The sequence below is a fragment of the Petaurus breviceps genome, unplaced genomic scaffold (assembly GCF_028583685.1).
Source record: "Petaurus breviceps papuanus isolate PSGF00001 unplaced genomic scaffold, PetGlider_PUasm1.0 40, whole genome shotgun sequence".
NCBI classification, from domain to species: Eukaryota; Metazoa; Chordata; class Mammalia; order Diprotodontia; family Petauridae; genus Petaurus; species Petaurus breviceps.
The window spans coordinates 4,127,104-4,141,358 of NW_027186315.1; the positions used below are offsets into that span (position 1 = coordinate 4,127,104).

At 34.6% G+C, this 14,255-nt stretch overlaps 1 pseudogene; it reads right to left on the reverse strand.

Moving 5' to 3' along the window:
• Positions 1 to 7,262: 7,262 nt before the first annotated feature.
• Positions 7,263 to 14,255, reverse strand: part of LOC138170920 (importin subunit alpha-1 pseudogene) — a 60,210-nt pseudogene continuing 53,217 nt past the window's right edge.

The window sequence follows — 14,255 nt, forward strand, 5'->3', positions numbered from 1 at the left end:
GCTCATTTTATTTGCCTATTTCCTGGTTTTTAAAGTTGTGCACTCCTGCTGGAGAACAGAAAGCACCATCCCAATGTTTTTGTGCTGGAGGCCTGCAGCCTGGTCACTGTATTTATGTGTTGAGGCCTCAGGTGCTGGCAGCTGGTAGCAGTAGAGTTATGGCAGTTTACCTGCTGCTGAGCTGAGGTCCTAGTGCTAGTGTCTGGCATGTACTGAAGCCAGGTGGGTTTTTTCTTCATTTTCCTGATACTAAATTGATATGGGCTACTGGAGAATGTCTGCTTGGAAATGTATCAGCACACATTTTTGTTCTCCAAGCTGGAATCTAGTTACCCTGTCTAGTTACCAGTTACCCTGTCTATACTAAGGCACATGGTTGAGGGAAGGTGGCTGTTCTGTTGTTGGTGTTTGCCCACTCCAAAACCCTGGGGCTCACGATATACTACTGTTTCCCTCAATTGGGGTTTGTTGATGACTTGCTTCATTGACCCCCATCCTGGACTATACTCCCCTTTTAACCCAAGTAATACAGAATTTTCTTGGCTATCCTCTAAGTTTCCAAGGCTGAAAGACTGCTACTCCCAGTCTTTCAGCTCTCTAGACTGTTGTAGTATATTTCTTGTGACACCATTATTTGTTTTTGTTTTTTTAGAGGTCAATGATAGAAAGTGAGAATGATTTACTGATTACTCTGCCATGTTGGCTTCTGAAAGTTCCCTAAGTTGTGATTTTGGGGTCACACAATAGATCAGGTGTTTATTCCATTAAAATGACTTTGATAACAAGTAAAGTTCTAACTCTCATTAGTAGATAAAAGTTCAATTATTTATTTCCCATTCAAAGAATCCCTTTCAGGACAAAGAATACAAAAATTTCAAATCATGTAATTGTGTAAAGTTAATATGGATTTAGACAAATGAATATTTGCCTTTAATAGATTTAATAGATTAATTTACTATGCAAAAATGTATTTGGACTTTTTTAATTTTAGGACACATTTATGAAAGACATTTAAAAAATGTTGCCAGTCCATCAAAGATTTACAAACAATATGTTGGGTGCAAAATTAAGAAGGAATATTCATTTGAGTTCAATTTCCATCTGTGGTGTCCCTGGTATCTCTAATTCACAATCTGGCCTGAGACATGATGACTTATAGATGTTTATATGCCTTTCCAATTGGCCTGTCATAGTAACTGTGCATGAGTAGAGGTAGTGCTGTTTATATCACAATTGGAGTAAGTAAAGAAGAAACAATTTCATATAGCACACAGCAAGAACACAGGAAACCTATTGCTAAATTATTTGTTGGCAATCTGTGTTGTTTACGACAGATGGATGGTAAGTCTGCCCTGAAGTTCCTGTAGTCAATTTAAATGCCTAGTATAAAATTCTAATATAAGTTTGAGATCACGTACAGTAATTTGCTGCTATTCATTTCACTATTCATAGTAATATTAACCTGTAATTCAAAAAACACAGCATAATAAACATCCTTTTAGTTTGTAAAACTGCTGTAAAATTTGCAAATTAAAGTTCATGCTCTGAAACATATGCTCCCCCTCAAAAAAAAAAAAAATCTAATGTGCTCACTTGGGTGAAGCCAACTCTAAAGCAGAGTATGGTTATATTGTACAAATAATTTTGTTTCTTAACACCTATTGTACTGGCCTAAAGTCATGTGTGAGCACACGTACATACACGCACACCCACTTACCCCCTCACCTCCCCCCACATACACACCTTCTGCATATCTGCTCATTCATGTTCTATATTCTCAAACTGGTATGATTTATATTTGAATGAAATTTCCAGTTTCATTGAGTGACATGCAATCTAATGAGATCCTGCCCATACCAGAAGCATTACTATTTTATAAAAAATTAATAGCAACATAAAATTGGACTAAATAATATTTTTCAGAAGAGAATGGGTAATTACAATCAACACTAGAGGGCTTGAGTTATTATATTTGGAATTATTTTTGCTTTTGAATATAAAGGGAAGCAGTTATAGTATGTTATTGATTACTAGGTAACATCTTATTACACAAAAAATGGTGTGCAAGTGTAGTAAAGTTTTCAGGGATGATGTGATATTTAATAAAATATATCATATTCTAAAAGACAGAAATAATTTTTAAAAGATCCCGATATAATCCATAAAAAATGTTGCGATAATTTACAGTTTAGATGTCAGTAACTAGTTCCTTGAATATAGTGAATCTGTGTCATCACAAAATTGAAAAAAATATCCTTCTTTTTCCTTTCATAAACTGCAGTATTTCAAATGCTTAAGGAGAGCAATTGTTTGATTCTACAAGCTTTGATAACCAGGGCATAACATGACTATTACCAGAATGCATAATTAGAGATATTCTAAGGTAAAAAGAAAAAGATGGAAATTTTGATTGTGAAAAGTCATGCTCATTTTTATAGAGAAATAAATTTGATACAGAAGGAAGAATTTCAGATCACCGAACTCTCTCTCTCTCTCTCTCTCTTTCTTCTTTCTATCTCACTCTCCATATATATATATATATATATATACATATATATATATATTCACTTATATTATTAATGAAGAGTTGATAGAGAGTAATTTAAATTATAATATTAGGAAACAGTGCTTTGGAAATCAATGGTCCTTTTTACTAAACAATCCTCTTAGTACATTCCCTTGAACGTGATATATACAGAATATTATGTGAATGCTGACAAGTTTAGTACTATCCTGATTTTGTTTGACCTATTATGCATTTGTATTTGCAGTATAAAAATGCAGGGCTGATATACACAGTATTAATAACTTTGTAACATATTACTCAGTTTAGATTTTAATTTGCTCTTTTTCTCCTTTTTATTTCTTGTATTTCCTTCTATCTCTTATTCATTATATATTCATTCACATATATTCACTTATATGTATACATATGCCTATATATACACACATATACATACACATACACATACACATGCATATACATACAGAGAGCAAAAAAAGCCTGGGGATTCTTTGAGTCTTCTCATAGGAAAGAATGAATATAGCTTAGGACTGCATAGTAACATTGTGAGATCAAGGCCTTTTTTTTTTTTTTTTGGACAGAATGCATGGCCATGTAAGTTGATGGGAGAGAAAAAGGAAAAGTTATGATGTCATTTTTCCTTCCAGCATATTCAAACCTTAACTCTTTTTAGTAGTAAATAAAATCCCACCTTTATAGAAGATCTTTCCCAATCCTCATAATTTCAGAGGCTTCCCTCTAATTATTCTGTATGCATCTTGTATAGAGCATGTTTTGTATATATTTGTTCCTAACTTTTCTTGTCCATTAGATTGAATCTACTTTGTATCTTCTTATATTCCTAGTGCTTAGCATAGCTCCTGGAACACAGAAGGAATTAAATAAAGGTTTATTTATTGATTGATAGATTCTATTCATATTTCCTCCCCACCTATTTTCAAAACTATGAGTAGTTTTAATGAGGAGTTTTAATCTTTTGTAAAAGATAATGACCTAAGTCACAACTAGCTGTTAATAGCATGGTGAAAGTGTTTTAGAACTAGAGTCAGAGTTTCAAGATTTCCTGGCTTTGCTACTTACTTGTGACTGGACAAGTCACTTCACCATTCTGTATTTTAGTTTTTTTCGTCTATAAAATTACATCATTGAACTCAAAGGAAATTCTAACATGTTTTAGAATATCTGCCACTCCTTGGAGTAAAAAGTACTGTATCATTTCTAACTATTAGAAAAATCATTGCAAGCAATTTTCTAATAAATGTCTGTGCAAGTAAAAGTATACTCCAAATATACCATTAGAGATTAAAAATCAAATGTGTTCCATAATAAAATGACTGCAAAATTAATTAAAAGCTACTTGGAGTTTCAGACTATTACCTCTAGTGGTAATCAATTGAAAAGATATCCAATAAAATTGTCTTGACATTGCTACGGATCTATTTACTAGTATTATTATAAAATGACTTATAGCTCAAAAAAATGATTAACACATTTGCAAGATAGAGAGCTTACTTTAGAACCTATAAGATGTGGGTTCAGTTTCCACTTCCCACATACACTGTCTGTGTGATACTGGGAAGGTACTTAATGCCTCAGGTTTCTAGGCAACTCTTGACAATACTCACTTGGGTTGAAGATTCCAACAAGTATTAGTTGGAGTTTCTCCACCTGAGAACTCCTTAAATTATTGAAATCACAGATCCAGTTTGGCCCTATTATTTTTATATAGTTCAGGATACAAGTCCTAATGAATTTTCTACACACACATATGTATACATATGTAGATAGATAGAGAGTATATATTATATATATATATATACATATATCTATGTAGATCTATATCTCATCTATTCACTCCTAATGACTGGACTCATTTTTAACATGGACTCTACTGAGAACCAAAAAACAATATTAGCATCTTGATTAATTGATTTGAAAAAAAAATATGTCAGATCAAATCACTCTAATCTTTTTATTGATGTACCATTTATAATGATTAAATGAACCAGACAAAATCCTCCAAACTACTAAGATATGGTTGGGCAAAGGATATTTGTTAGTACTCCTATGATTCTATTATAACTTCATCTTGATGTCCTCAGTATTAATAGAATCATCTAATTCATAGATGTTCTATTTTTTTTTATTTTCACAGATTGCTCTCTTAAACTCTCTAAAACATGTACTAGTAACCATAGCCTCTGAGATTAGAAAATCAGGGTATTTGATAACTCAAAAAAGTTCATATTTTGCTAGTTCTATTTTCCATGACAGAGGGGCAGCTAGGTGGTGCTGTGAATAGAGTTCTGGCACTGAAGTCAGGAAAGCTAATCTCCCTGAGTTAAATTCTGTTCTCAGACAGTTAACTAGCTTTGTGATCCTGGGCAAGTCACCTAAGCCTTCTTGCCTCAGTTTTCTCATCTGTAAAATGAGCTGTAGAAGGAAATGAGAAACTATTCCTGTTTCTCTGCCAAGAAAATCCCAAATTAGGTCACAAAGAGCAATCTATGACTGAAGCAACTGAACAACAAAATTTCCCATGACCATTTGTTTCCTTAACTTAAAATGTTTGAAATTATATATTTTTTCTTCCACATACATCTAGGTTTGGAATGGGGAAGAATATGCAAAAGTGGGTCTGTGACTTCTTGCCTCCTTCCATGAGGGTTAGTGAGAAAAACATGAGCTTCTAGAATTTGTTTTCTTTATAAAAGGGATCAAAAAGACCATTATCAACTTGATTCTTTTCTTTCTTTCTTTCTTTTTTTAAGAAGTCTAAGGGAATGGGAATCTAGAATCTGGCTCATATTGTACCACCTTAAGACAATATTTCTTCACATTATGAGCCTAGGGGATTTCTCCTGGTTAAATTATGATGATAGTAAAGGGAGGTTCCTTGGAGAAACTGAAATAGACAATGATATTTGATAACTTGTTCCATTCCTGAAGTGGCAAACACTGTCATGATGTGAAAATTCTCTGATTAACTTTGGAGGAATTTAAAAAGGGTTTCAGTTTCACGTAGTTCCTTTGTGCTATTCATAGACTCATTATCATAAGCCACACTCTGGTGGAGTGATGACTCCATATAATATTAATGAAATAGGAAGATCTTCCCTGTCCATTAAAAGGCCTCTATGACCATGTGTCCTACTTTTCCTGGGAACAGAAGCTTATTACCAGGTCTAAAGGCACACAGGTGTTTCAATCACAGCAGCAATATATCCTGAGTCACACAGAGCCCATTGGGGAGGAACTTGCTTACATGGATGCTTGATTATAGGAAGGTTTTCACACCTTTTGCTACAAATCTAATTAGACACTGAGTCAAGAGGTTTGTGGTGCCTTCTGGCTCACAGCCAATTAATTGAAAACTATATCCTGAGAGGTTGGTATTTTACTTTGGGGACTTGCTCATGAAAAGGATCTTTAATTCCCTTGATGAGACTGTGAATAGCCTTTTGTTATGAACCCCCCAACTGCTCAGAAGTGAGTGCTCTCTCAATTCAGTGTTGTATATAGGTGATTGTATTTACTTTGTTCAGACAGTAGAAGCCCGGTCTTTTGAATCTCTGTGATAATTTCTCTGCTTTTATTTTCTACTCATCTGTAATTAAAGTAAGATTATTGACCCTTTTAAACACTGTCTTTACTTTACCAAAGCAGATCAAAGAACCTGTGCTATCAGGTCATTCTGGGTGTGCTAGGGGGCTTGCTAGTACACTCTAAAATCAATGTTGTGCTTAACTGGAGTCTTCAATATTCAGAGTTTCAGAGGCTGAGAGAGTATAGTACTGGAATCTGAGAGTAAGAATCAAGAATGGCTTGCATTCAGCATATCTTTGATGCCTTCAGAAGTAAGACTTCACTTTCCAGAGTGGTGTCGATTACTCAGAACAACAAAAGAACTAATTTGGTAGTTATGTTATATAGGGACATGGATTTGGTGAGACCAATTGTATGTAGAAACTGAGGTAACTTTTATATTTATTTCCCTTCCCCATTCTAGAACTGGTTAGTATATGGAGAATTATGTTCCTCATGAGTAGAAAAGTCTGTATGCTTGTTCTTGCTCTATATATGAAGTAAATATACCTTTGAAAAAGTTCATCAAAGTTAAATGAACAAATTAAGTTGGTTGCTACTTGTTGTCCCCTCAAAAGAGATTGAATTATAACCAGTCAGAGCTGTAGATGATGAAAGCAAAATGAGATACCCACAAACCTTTCAGGCAAGCATGAGGGGAGCTATATCAGAGTTAACTGAAAGAGCAATTCAGAAAATTCTTTTTTTTAAGTTTCTCACATTGGAAATTTATTTACTAAGGCACAATACTGATAATAGAAACACAAACATCTCTTCCACTGAAGTTTGAATCTACCATCATGTTAAGTTGACAAAGGCTGTTATGAATAAAATGCAAGATCTGCTGTATTCTACATTAAGTTGGGTTATGATGATCAACCTGGCCTAGTGGTAACTGCTAGTCATAAGACTAACAGACTAGTTTTAGAAAAGTTTGAAGTGGGCCATCCACAAAGTCATGGATTTTCAGCCAAATCAACTCTTTAAAAACTACATTATTCAGGTAACAAACTCCATTTATGGAGGAAATAACCACATACAAAATTCACAGATCCTTGGAATAGAATCACTACTTGAAATTAGAATCTCCCACTTTTCTTGGACTAAAAGGTAGCACCCATTTGAAATGTGATGAATAGGCAGTCTGGGGTAAGGCCAAGTGTGGAATTAAGTTTTTATCTACAGTATACTGCAAAACAGGAAATTCCACATAGAAATAAGAACCCTATTGAGTATAGAGGTTTCATACAGTATGTACACAGTTCCAACTGTTCAAGTATGCTTTAGTGCTACATTAAAAGTCACATTTAAAAAAAACTATCTTAAAATGGAGAGACAGTAAGACAAAATTATACCAAGAACAAGGCATATAAGACTTGAAGATTTGACCGTAAAATCTAAAAGTTAAAAATCCCAGGCATGCCATCTTGAATCTGGAAGGTATAGCCATCAAAGGTTAATTCTGAGACAATATTTTGATCTTATTCCTCTGCAGAGAAATACTTTTCAATTAAGCTTGAGAAAGCCTCATATACCATTTCGTTTTCATGGGATTGAAGTGCTTCAATTCTGTCTAGTCCTCCACATTCTTCAATTAGGATACACAGTTTTTCAGTTTCATTGAGTTTTTTTGGCAGCCAGAAAAATATTTGAAATTGTATCTAAAATAACCAGTACAATTTTTCTGTCTTTTGCAGACAAGAGGTTGATTAAAGTTTCCAGAATTCCATTTTGGACAAGATACACAATCTGCTCAATTGTTTCACCACTTGTATAGTTTGTGACATCCCATACAGCTTCTTTCTCTGACTTAGAGTCTCCCTTTGACAGAATTCCAACCAAGTATGGAACTAGTCTATGATTCACACCTTGCTCTATTTGGTCCTGATGGCTAGCCATGATGGTTGACATGGTCCATGAAGCCTCCTTCTGGATATTGGTTTTGGGGTGAGTAAGCAGGCTAGGAAAGACAGCAAGTGCTCCTGAATCTATTACAATCTGAGTTTGTTCATCTGTCCCAGTGACAGTGTTTCCTATAGCCCATAAGGACGGAGTCACTATGGGGAATTCACCAGATCCTAGAAGTTTCACTAGCTGTGGGACAACTCCAGTTTTCACAAACACTTCAATCCTGTCATTTGAGCCATCTGTGAGGTAGGAAATGGCCCAATAGGTATCTGCTAGAACTTCTGGATCATCATGATGCAAAAGACGAAATAAGATAGGAAGAATTTGCTCAATAGCTTCTATTGGGGAAGCAGGATTCTTGTTGTGACAAAGATTTGAGTGTCCAGGTGAGATTTATTAAGTAACCACATTCTAATGATGATATATCAGGAACTGCAAACAGAGCTAAAAGAGGGTCTATTGCACCATACTTGATAACCAAGTCTCTGTAGGCTGAACCATTACCTGTAATGTTTCCCAGAGCCCACATTGCCTGTTCACAGATGTGAGCCTGGGGAGAGGCCAACAGGGCAATGAATGCAGGTATAGCCCCTCCATCTACCACGGCCTTGATTTGGTCTGATGTTCCAGAAACAATGTTAGTAAGTGCCCAAGCAGATTCAAACTGAACAGGATTACAGTCTGTCATGCCCAAGAAGCCTACAAGCTTTGGAATCATACCAGCCTCAATTATTTGGTCTATGGAAGGCTGTTTTTCCCTAGAAAGGAGTTTCCTAGCAGCTTGGGTAGCCTGAAATTGAACCTCCAGATTATTACTATTTATACCTTTGACAATATCTTCAACAGACCAAAATGCAGAGCCTTGGTTATTTGGGTTTTCCTGCAGTGGAGAAGTAGCATTATCAGGAAAAGTGCTGATGTTTCTTCTTTTCAGCATCTGGTCATCTTTTTTAGCTTTCCTCAGTTCCACATTCACTTCAATATGCCGGCGCCTCATTTCAGCACTCTCTTTCCCTTTGTTCTTAAACCTATTAAGCCAGGCAGCTGGTGAATTAGCATTTTCATTGGTGGACGTGGTTGTGTTCAACACTGGGAGAAAAAAGCAAGGAGGGAAGTTGCAGGAGGTCTGCAGGCCCGGTAGGGAAAGCTGGAGGAGGTTGCAGCTGCGTCACGGTTAGACTTCCCAGAAAATAATTTTTACATGAATAATGTATAAGGTCCTCATATGACTTCATACACTGTAGAAAAAAAAAAAGTGGAAAGGTAAAAAAAAAAAAAAACAATCTCACACCTCTACCTACAAATCATGTTTCTACCTCTTTTCCTATAAAAAATATTTGACTCTAGCTTAACATTCACTAAAAAGAAATAATACTCCAGAAAATTGATTTTTCAGGCTTCTTATTCTAGCTACTCCCCACTGCCACCTCCAACAACAATTACTGGAGGTTCTCATTCATCCTGAAAAGCCCCTTAATCCCTTCTTATGTATCTGCAGTTGAAAGACTGTGAGGTTAAAACAGACCCTCGAAGGGAGAGGATTTGGAACCCTTCAAAAGCCATATGTCACCAAAAGAATGCTATAACCTTTGTTAATCATTCAATACATGGGGACAAGGATTGGAAGCCTACTAGATACAGAAGCTAATATCATATGAAAAGGCACTACTGTAATTAATTGATTGATTTATTGATTGTTTTGTCACAAAGACCATTTATTCAAACTGGGCAACAGACACTGACTAGCTGTTGGTTGTTGGCAAGTCACTTAACCTCCATTTGTCTCAGTTTCATCAACTGTAAAATGAGGATAAACAACAGTGCCTACTTCTCAAGGTTGTTGTAGGGATCAAATGAGGTGATAGTTCTAAAGCACTTAGCACAGTTCCTGGTACATAAAAGGTACTCTATAAATTCTTATTCTTTCTCCCTCTCCTTCCCCCCCCTTTACTTTTATTTTCTTTCAGCTTCAGAAGATTGGTGTTATAAGTATTCTTAATTTTTTTTTTGAGAAAAAAGAATAAGGGCAAGTGGCTTATCCAAGGTCATATAGGTGACGTGTCAGATGCTGCACTCAAACCTTGGTTTTTCTAGTTCCAAATTACTGAATTTACTGTCACATCCTGCCATTCTGCCACCTCCTCACCAATACTCTATTTTTAAAGAAAAGTATCTTAATCTGAGTCCTATTTTTTTTTATCCTTTTTGTCTCCTTGTACTCAGGGACATCTGACTACTTCATGGATACATATCTATCTATCTAGATATAAATACATATATACATATAAGTTTACATTTATACATATTTGTGAATTTGTTGTCTCCCTAGTTGGAATATGAGTTCTTTGATATCTGAGAGTTTTGCTTTTCTATTAGTACCCATAATACTTAGTACAATGTTTGGCACATAGTCGTTCTTAAAGGTTTTCCACATTTTATTTGATTAATGAATACCCTCTCTAGTGCTAGGATTACCTAATCTCATAACCTGTAAAACAGTACTATTTTAGAAAGAATAATAATGGTATTTTTGCTTTTAACTATAATCTTCAGATTTATTATTTACCATCTTTATTCAGCAAACTCTTTTCCTTAATGATGTATTTCAAGTTTATCACCCAATCTAGTACTAATCAGAATTTATAAAAGTTTTCAGATTATTATTTTTCCTTCCCCAAGCAGGTTAGTACCTAGCTTACAGTTTCTTCTACCACAAATTGCCTTCATATTTGGAGACATCAATAGTACATGTTTATGTGTATTCAAATGTACTGATGCCACAGTTCATCATACTTCTCAGTCATCAAACTTATAGATTTACTTCACTTCAGCCATACACAGAAGTGTGCATACTGAAGGACACAATATTAACCGTTGAGTAAAATAAAGCATTAAGTAATAGATTACAATGCATCAGGCTCTATACTAGTCACTTGGCTAGTAAGACATAAATGATACAGGTTATTTGTGTAATACAAAGAGAACTAGACTTTGAGTCACAGGATCTGGATGCAAATTCTTCTTTTGCTATTTATTAAATAAAACCCTGGGGAAAGTGTTTAAGACCTCTGGGACTCAGTTATTTCATTTGAAAAATGAGGAGGTTGGATTAGATTCTAATTTCCTCTAAATTCCTTTTGATCTTTAAATTTAAAACATTATGGTTATCCCATGAAATAGACCATGCATTTAGCAAGCTTATATACTAGAAGATTACAATGACATTACCCAGAACTACATTACTGTCATCACCCAGAATTCTAAAAATGTTCTCTCTGAAAATAACTTTATATCCTTTCATATCTCTCCCCATAATTATTTTGGTAGAAACAACATTTGTGTTAACTTCATGAAGGGGAAAGGAAATTATCTTTGAAAGTTAATTGACATAGGGAACTGGGTTGAAGTCATTGATATTGTTTCCTGGTCATCTAGGGTACTAAAAATTCATGTGTAATTGTTATTCCACAGGCCTGTTTTAATTTCCACTGCTGTATAAGTCAGCACATCTCTTGCAATGAATACTGTTATTTAACAAATGGAAAGGTAGAGGGGAAAAGTATACAATTCAATTTATGCTACATGGCTATTGAATCTACACCTGTATATGTTTATGCACATACATATGTGTACACACATATGCATGTGTGCTTGTGTGTGTGTACAATAACTGTACAAAATCCACATACAGATAAACACAAACATTACTGACTACACCAATATGGTGCTTCAGTTAGTACAGACCATGGTTGAATTGTATGAAGTTGATGAATTTGCTGATTTTTTCCTCTTAATTGTGTGGTCAAGACTAGTCAGTAGCAGTTCATCTTGCAGCTTAATGATCATTGAATTACCCGGATTTGGAACAAATTTCTAAATGTTTTACTCCTTTCCTCCCAGTTTCAATTTCTTTGTTTTTAATTTATTTAATTGTTTTGTTTTGGTTAAGTATAGTCTGTACACTTAGAATATAAGAAAAAAACTCACAGACAGGAACTTCAGAAGCATTGGCAAGACAAATAGTCCCCAACCAATGTCCTTTGCAAGATAATATAGGATCCAAGTGTCAGAATGGAGTGAGGCTCTGGATAAGCTTGTACAGATGTCAAAAACAGGATCAGTATTCAATATTAATTCAGAATCTAAAAGCAATAGGGAAATAGGAATTGTATTGGAGAAGAGGAAGGTCCTTTCTCCCCAATCTCGCATTTGATTGTGTTGCTCTCAGTCTTTAAGTTGTCTCTTGGCAAAAGGAAAATTTCTTCTTGACAGCATTCCATCAGATAACATCTAACTTTGTAGCACTCATCAAAGAGCTTGGGGATTTGACCTTTGCCCTGCTACATTGAGTTTTCTATTTTCCATGAAAATAATTTCTTCTTTATGTGTTACCTCATTTAATTTTAATGAGTTCCTTGAAAAGAAAGACTTTATTTGTATCTGTAACACAGATCTCAGAATATAGTAAGTACCCCCAAATATTTTTCATTATATTTCACAAGAAAAGTGTGCTAATAATAAGAGCAAAAGACATAATTATTGTTATTTAAATTCAACAGACATTTTAAAGTACCTACTCTGATGATAGCAATGTGCTAAGATATGAGGGAGACATAAGCTTTTGATAAGATAGATGAAACTATTAAAGAATTTAAATATAGAAAAATAATATGGTACTTCCATATATGACAATGTCATATATTATATGGTACTGGCTTTGAGAGGTACAGAAAAAATGGTATAAGAGACACAAATAGGGAAATTACCTAATTAAAGTGTTGATTTCTTGAGGAGCTTTGACATTTGAGCTATACTTTAAATGATGGATAACAATTCAATAGTAGGCTTATGGCTTATGGGAGGGTAGATCAAGAAAAGTGTACAGAAAAGCTCCAAGTAGAAATTGAAATAGACATGAAGAAAGGTTATAAGATATATTATGAGAGTGACAAGAATAAAAGTAGGAACACTTGTCAGAATGTATTTGAAAACATTTTTAGGATTTTTAACTGAAAATAGATAAGGGTAGAATAAATGTTAACTCAAACATGGGATAAATAAAGGGTCATGGAAGAGAATTCAAATGAGAAACAAATTGAAATATAAACAAACACTCTAAAAGCAATGAATTAGATATATCATTGGAATTGATAGCCTAATAGGCTAAGAGAAGTAAAGTCTAAAAAAAGATTGAAAGAGTTATCTGTGGAAACAAATATTGAAGACTACAGAAGCCAATAAGATTATCAAGAAAGAGAATGAAGAAAAAAGAATAAAATACTGAGGACAATGCTTTATTAATATATAGCTTTGTAAGTAATGATTTAATAAACTTCTGTGACATACAAATTTGGAGCATCTTTCAAATTTAAGCATGTTTCTTTTTTTTAAACATTTATTTTATTTAGATTTTTTGGAGGGGGAAATTGGTGTTAAATGCCTTGCTCAAGGTAACATTACTAGTTGTTCTTAAGTGTCCCAGGCGGCATTTGAACTCAGGTTCTCCTGATTCCAGAGGTGGTGCTACATTCACTGCACCATCTAGCCACCCCAAGCATATTTCTTGAGACCAGTAATGTATCAGTCTTATTTTTATTCCTTAATACTAGCCATAGCTTTCTGATCATCTGTAGTCTAGGTTTCTACACATATGATTGTTTTAGGATCTCATCTATAGGTAACTCTTTAAAACTCTTTAAAAACTATAGCTCTTCCTAGGTTAGTTTCTTTAATAAGCATCCCTAAGGAAAAGTCTCTATCCTTTATAGTTTTCAGTAGCTAAATCATTTATTAACTGAGGATATGCTTGTATCCTTTTAGCAATTACCAGAACTTTTAACTTTTTCCAAAATAATATTTTTGGATTCCTGCCTTCATAAGCATTTGTTCTACTCCTTTGCTCAGAATACTTGGAACGTTTAAAAGGGGAAAAAACTCCCACACTCTAATCACTGCTGCCTTAAATGTGTTGTTTTCTTGTCATTATGATTACCTTTGTCCAATTTCTATAATATATATCTTTTTTTTTAAGTAATCAGGGTTAAGTAACTTGCTCAAGGTTACACGGCCAGTTATTTCTGGGTGTGGTGCTGAGTATCTGAGCCTGGATTCGATCCAGGTCATCCTGACACTGGAGCCAGTGCTCTTACTCGCTGTGCTACTTGGCTGCCCCTATAATATATATCTTTAGTTTGCAATATGTTGATGTAGAATATTGTATACACCACGTGCTCAAATA